Raw genomic sequence first — 5,838 nt, 5'->3', positions numbered from 1 at the left:
TACATGTATCCATACATTCTCTCCCTAGGGTAATCCAACATCATTAATTAAAACTACTCTTAAAACATAAATGCATTTTCATCTAATATACTATATGCACATAGTTCAATCATTTCCTAATCAATTGATTTTCTGATGAACTATGAAATAACTAACCACATATGCATATTCTACCATGACCCATGAACCTTTATCTTCATTTTAAAGTACCAAACCAAGTGTTCCTAATTCCCTTATCTTTCATTATCCATCTATCAAATCATAATCTAAATAACCATCTTCTACAATAGGACTAGATCATTCCCTAAGGACCACATTACATCTCATCAAGATAAACATATACATAACCATATGCAAAGTCTATACAACAAGTACTAATTTACTTTCCAAATAATATTACTTATAACAAGATTATCTCATAACATCATTTTCTACAATAAGGATACACAAAGCTATTCATTTCAAATCTTATTCCCATATAGATTTCAATCTCTTTCTTTCATAATGAACATTCTTACAACATGAACCATACAATGGATGCAACATCTAATTTCATTACATGATCATAGTCTTTAAATCATCATGTCCTAATGCCTAGGAATGCAAGGTATGAGAGTACATAATCTCTTTGCATTTACAATATTATCATAATACAACATACTATCTCAAGTACATATAAATCAACTCCTCAACTATCTGCATAATAAAGAATCATAGAATCCATATCCACACACACAACCAAGAAATGAAGAACATCCCAATGGAAGAAGGAATCAAACCACCTAACCATGTGGAACCAAAAAGGAACCACACCTCATGCTAGGAGATGACATGGGGTTCCAACTCACACTTAAGACCTAGGATGACACCTAACAACCAAGGGACACAACATGACATACACAAGGCAATAATCAAGAATACAATAACCAAAGCACATCACAAGGCTGACACAAAAGCAATAAACTCCTAGAGCCATGATCAAAAATAAAGGCATAAGGATAATGGACACATGTAGGGAAGAGTTTCATCACATTCTAGCCTCATGTGGAATCCATCTCAACCTTGGAGCCAAATAAGGAAGATCGGTTTACCACTCCAATAGTCTTCCCAATCTTAGATCCCAAAACAACCTTTCTGGGACTCTTCATTGGGGCACAAACTCAAATTTATTATCTTGATAAAGTGAATTACTAAATTCTCAAACCCACTAATCAATTATTAAGGTTATCACTTTCAATTACAAAGGAAAACTCTTCATGTGGTTCCTTGGCTGGTGTAGATCCTAGCGGTCTATTGGTCATGACCCCGATCCACACATGCAAGAGCCCACTCCCCCTAATCATGGACCAATACCTTAGGGTGAAAAAAAATCAAAATAACATCACAACAATATCATGAAGGTTCTCCAAAGACATAAACATAATCACAACATCACTGAAACAAACCGAAGCATAATATGAATAATACACCCATATGCAAAGCAAGAGACTCCAACAAATTAATACAACAATGGAACAAGTAAAATACATGGGAACAAAATATATTCCAATATAAATACCAATCCTCAACCGTGATGCATTATCATCCCACTAGAGCTCTCATAACCATTCCTCAACAACAAGGCATTCTTCCTATTGTTGTAGCTAATCATCATATAAGTAATATCCTCAATGGTAAGGCACTAAAAATATTATTAGAGAACAAATAAATAGTGAAATGATAAATACAACATCAAATGACCTCTTTGAAAATCCAAAACAATCACATGAAGCCTCTAGAAGACACTCGGAAACTCGAAAAGTGACCAAAATGGACAAAACTATCAAACTGACTAGTGCAGGGTAGTTCAACCCATAGATGGTGTATATTAGTGAATAAATGGTCCATAATAGAATATACAAGCATTCTCTTAGTGCATCCAAACTATTTTATGGAGCATAGAATGCAAAATGCAAAAATGACTCAAATAGACAAACAAATTGATGAAATTACCCAGAACTGCTCATGGGCTCACAAAATGAATAGATAACACTCTTAGAAGGTTTGGATGGAAAAAATAAAGCCAAATTAATGTTGAAAACAAAAATATAATATCTTGTAATCGAAAACAACACCATTTCCCAACACCTTGTTTACACAAACTTACTTAGACTTGCCTAGAACTCAGAATACAACTCCAAAACATGAAATAGGATTCAATGAAGATTAAATAAACCAAAAGAGGTATAAAAATTGTTCACAAAAATCCAGAGGGAAGGAAAAACCCATATCATCAAACACAATGCAAGCAAGCATAGAGCAACATACCACATTACAGTCACATGCATCTATCCCATAGCACTTGAACAAGAAAATCACCACAAATATTTTCCCATTAAAATTAAAACAACATAATATCAATATCCAATCCCAAACAATCCCTAAAAATAATCTTTGAGAAGACACGATGAATACAAAGTGTTTCTGGAAACCAACATGCAAAATAAAGTTCAAGCTCCAACCTAGAAAAACAGAGTGATGGAAAGAAAATTTGAAGTAGATAAAATCCAATCCAACAAATCCAAGCCAACAATATTCAATCTAAGCTCTAAAAAGATCAAATCTCCAATGCAAACAAAAAATTCTTGGAGGCTAACTTGAAAACATTCACAGAAAGCTGAATAAATAGACAATTAATTCAAAACTATAGAAAAACATCAACCAATCAAAATATTCTATAAAAATATATAATATACCTACTATGCACAATATCAAGGCAAGTAATATTGAATAATATTATTTACTTATCTCCCACAACTCATCCAATAAGGTAAAAGGGTAGGTAGATTATATAATATATCTAATAGCCATATAATAAAAAAGGTTTATTACCATATGCCTTTTCTTAACCATTTTCATAACAATGATATCCTTTGTCTGCATTTTTACCTTCTACATTCTTCAGAGTTATCTATCAAGGAACCCCTCGATCCTAAGTATGGGACAAGTCGCCCATCCCTCTGCATTAGGGTCTCATTTATAGGCTTTATAACTACCACTTGTCCCTCTACCCTCTAAAGAACCTCATGTTCATCCAACCCTTGTTGGTTTCCTCGCATCCTCTTATGACCTTTTCTAGTGGCCTTTCCCTCCCTAGATTGTTATATTAACCTTTTTTATTATATGGCTATTAGATATATTATATAACCTACCTACCCTTTTACCTTAGTGGCTGAGTTGTGGGAGGTAAGTAAAGAGTATTATTAAATATTACTTTCCTCAATATTGTGCAAGGTAGGTATATTATATAGTTTTATATAATATTTTGTTTGGTTGATGTTTTTCTATGGTTTTGATTTAATTGTCTATTTATTCAGCTTTCTATGAATGTTGTCGGGTTTTATTTGATTTCATTGGAGCTTGGATTGAGTATTATTGGCTTGGATTTCCTGGATTGGATTTTCTCTACTTCAATTTTTCTTGTCATCACTCTATTTTTCCAAGTTGGAGCTTCAACTTTATTCTACATATTGGTTTCTAGAAACACTCTGTATTCATTGTGTCTTCTCAAATATTGTGTTCAATGATTGTTGGGGATTGGATATTGATATTATGTTATTTTTATTTGAATGGGAAAAGATTTGTGGTGATTTCCTTGTTCAAGTCTTATGGGATAGATATATGAGATTGTAATGTGGTATGTTTCTCTATGCTTGCTTGCACTGTGCTTGATGGTATGGATTTTTCCTTCACTTTGGATTTGTGGGAACCATGTTTATCCCTCTTTTCATGTATTCATTCTTCATTGAATCCTATTTCATGTTTTGGAGTTGTATTCTGAGTTCTAGGCAAGTCTGAGTAAGTTTGTGTAAAGGAGGTGTTGGGAAATGGTGTTGTTTTCGATTATGAGATATTATAGTTTTGTTTTGAGAATTATTATATTTATTTTGTCCATACAAACCTTATAAGAGTTTAATCTATTCATTTTGTGAGCCCATGAGCAATGCAGTTTAGTCAATCCATTTGTTTGTTTGAGTCATTTTTGCATTATGGTTTCTATGCTCCATAGAACTTCTTGGATGTGCTAAAAGACTACATGGATGTGATAAAATAATGATTGGATGTACTATTTTGTACCATGTATGTGACAATGTGCAACATGTATGTGTTGAACTGCCTTTCACTAGTCAGTTTGATAGTTTTGTCCATTTTGGTCACTTTCCGAGTTTCTGAGTGTCTTCTAGAGGCTCTATGTGATTGTTTTATATTTTTAGAGAGGTCATTTAATGTTTTATTTCTTATTTCACTATTTATTTTTTCTCTAGTAATATAATTAGTGCCTTATCATTGAGGGTATTGCTTATATGATGATTAGTTCTAGCAATAGGAAGAATGCCTTGTTGTTGAGGAATAGTTATGAGAGCTCTAGTGGGATGATAATGCCTCTCTATTGAGGATTGGTATTGATATTGGATTATATTTTTTTCTTATGTATTTTACTTCATCTATTATTGTATTTAGTGGAGGCTCTTTCTTTGCATATGGGCATATGATTCATAACGCTTAAGTTTGTTTCAGTAATGTAATTGTGTTTATGTCTTTGGAGAACCCTCATGATGTTGTTGTGATGTTATTTTGATTATGTTTTTCCCTAAGGTATTGGTCCATGATTAGTGGGACTTGACTCTTACATGTTTAGACCGGGGTCATGAGAAATAGACCACTAGGGTTTAGACCAGCCAAGGAACCACATGAAGAGTTTTCCTTTGTAATTGCAAGTGACGACCTTAATAATTGATTAGTGGGTTTTGTAATTAGGAATTCACTTAATCAAAATAATGAATTTGATTTTGTGCCCCAATGAGGAGTCCCAAGGAGGTTATTTTGTGATCTAATATTGGGAAGACCAATCTCCCTTATTTGGATCCAAGTTGGTTGAGATGGATTCCACATGAGGCTAGCATGTGATGAAACTCTTTGTAATGCCTGCCAAAATACCCTAGATAAATACACTAACATGCAAATAGAGAAAAAAAATTAAACATCAACTAATACAGTCATTATCATCACTAATGAAATACAATAACCATCCATTAATCAAATAACATCTAACCAGCATAATCAATTCACATAAGAGCATAACACAAGTGGACATAAACACAATATATCATAGCATCCTCTAGGGAATCTCTACATCATCTCTTAAACTACCTATAGCCAACATCATAGCACCATAAACATGATAATGCAAATACCATCATAGACTAATGTATACTAATTCCTAGCATGATCCATTCACTATTATAAAGCATGATTATATCCATCTAATAAGATTTCTAACCATTCCCTCTGAGTTCATTTTTAAAAACCAATACCAAATGTTCCTACTCCCAATTATTTATTCATTTCTATCATCATATATAATCACAAAACAATCCATCATATTTCCACATAAGACTATAAGCATATCATAAATCAATTTCCATTAATGAACCAATATCACAAGTTACATCATCAATTATCCTAACATACTATTACAACATATAAGAATACAATATCCTTCACAACAAGGATCATAGTTCTATTTCAATTACATCATGAATCAATACATAAAATACCATATAATCATTTACATCAATCTTCTACAAGAATCCATACAAAGTTGTGAAGTCAAGCTACCCACATCCACATAAAAGCATCCAATGGTTGAAAAGCACCAACCACCTGACCATGTGGAACCAAAGGAACCACCTCCCATTCTAGGAGATGACACTATCCCACTCACACTCTAGATCTAGGATGACACCTAACAACCAAGGAATAGTCTAACAACAATGAGAAAATGAAACAAAGGAATTT

The sequence above is a fragment of the Cryptomeria japonica genome, chromosome 7 (assembly GCF_030272615.1).
Source record: "Cryptomeria japonica chromosome 7, Sugi_1.0, whole genome shotgun sequence".
In the NCBI taxonomy this organism is placed as follows: domain Eukaryota; kingdom Viridiplantae; phylum Streptophyta; class Pinopsida; order Cupressales; family Cupressaceae; genus Cryptomeria; species Cryptomeria japonica.
Note: the sequence above shows the minus strand (reverse complement) of the source record.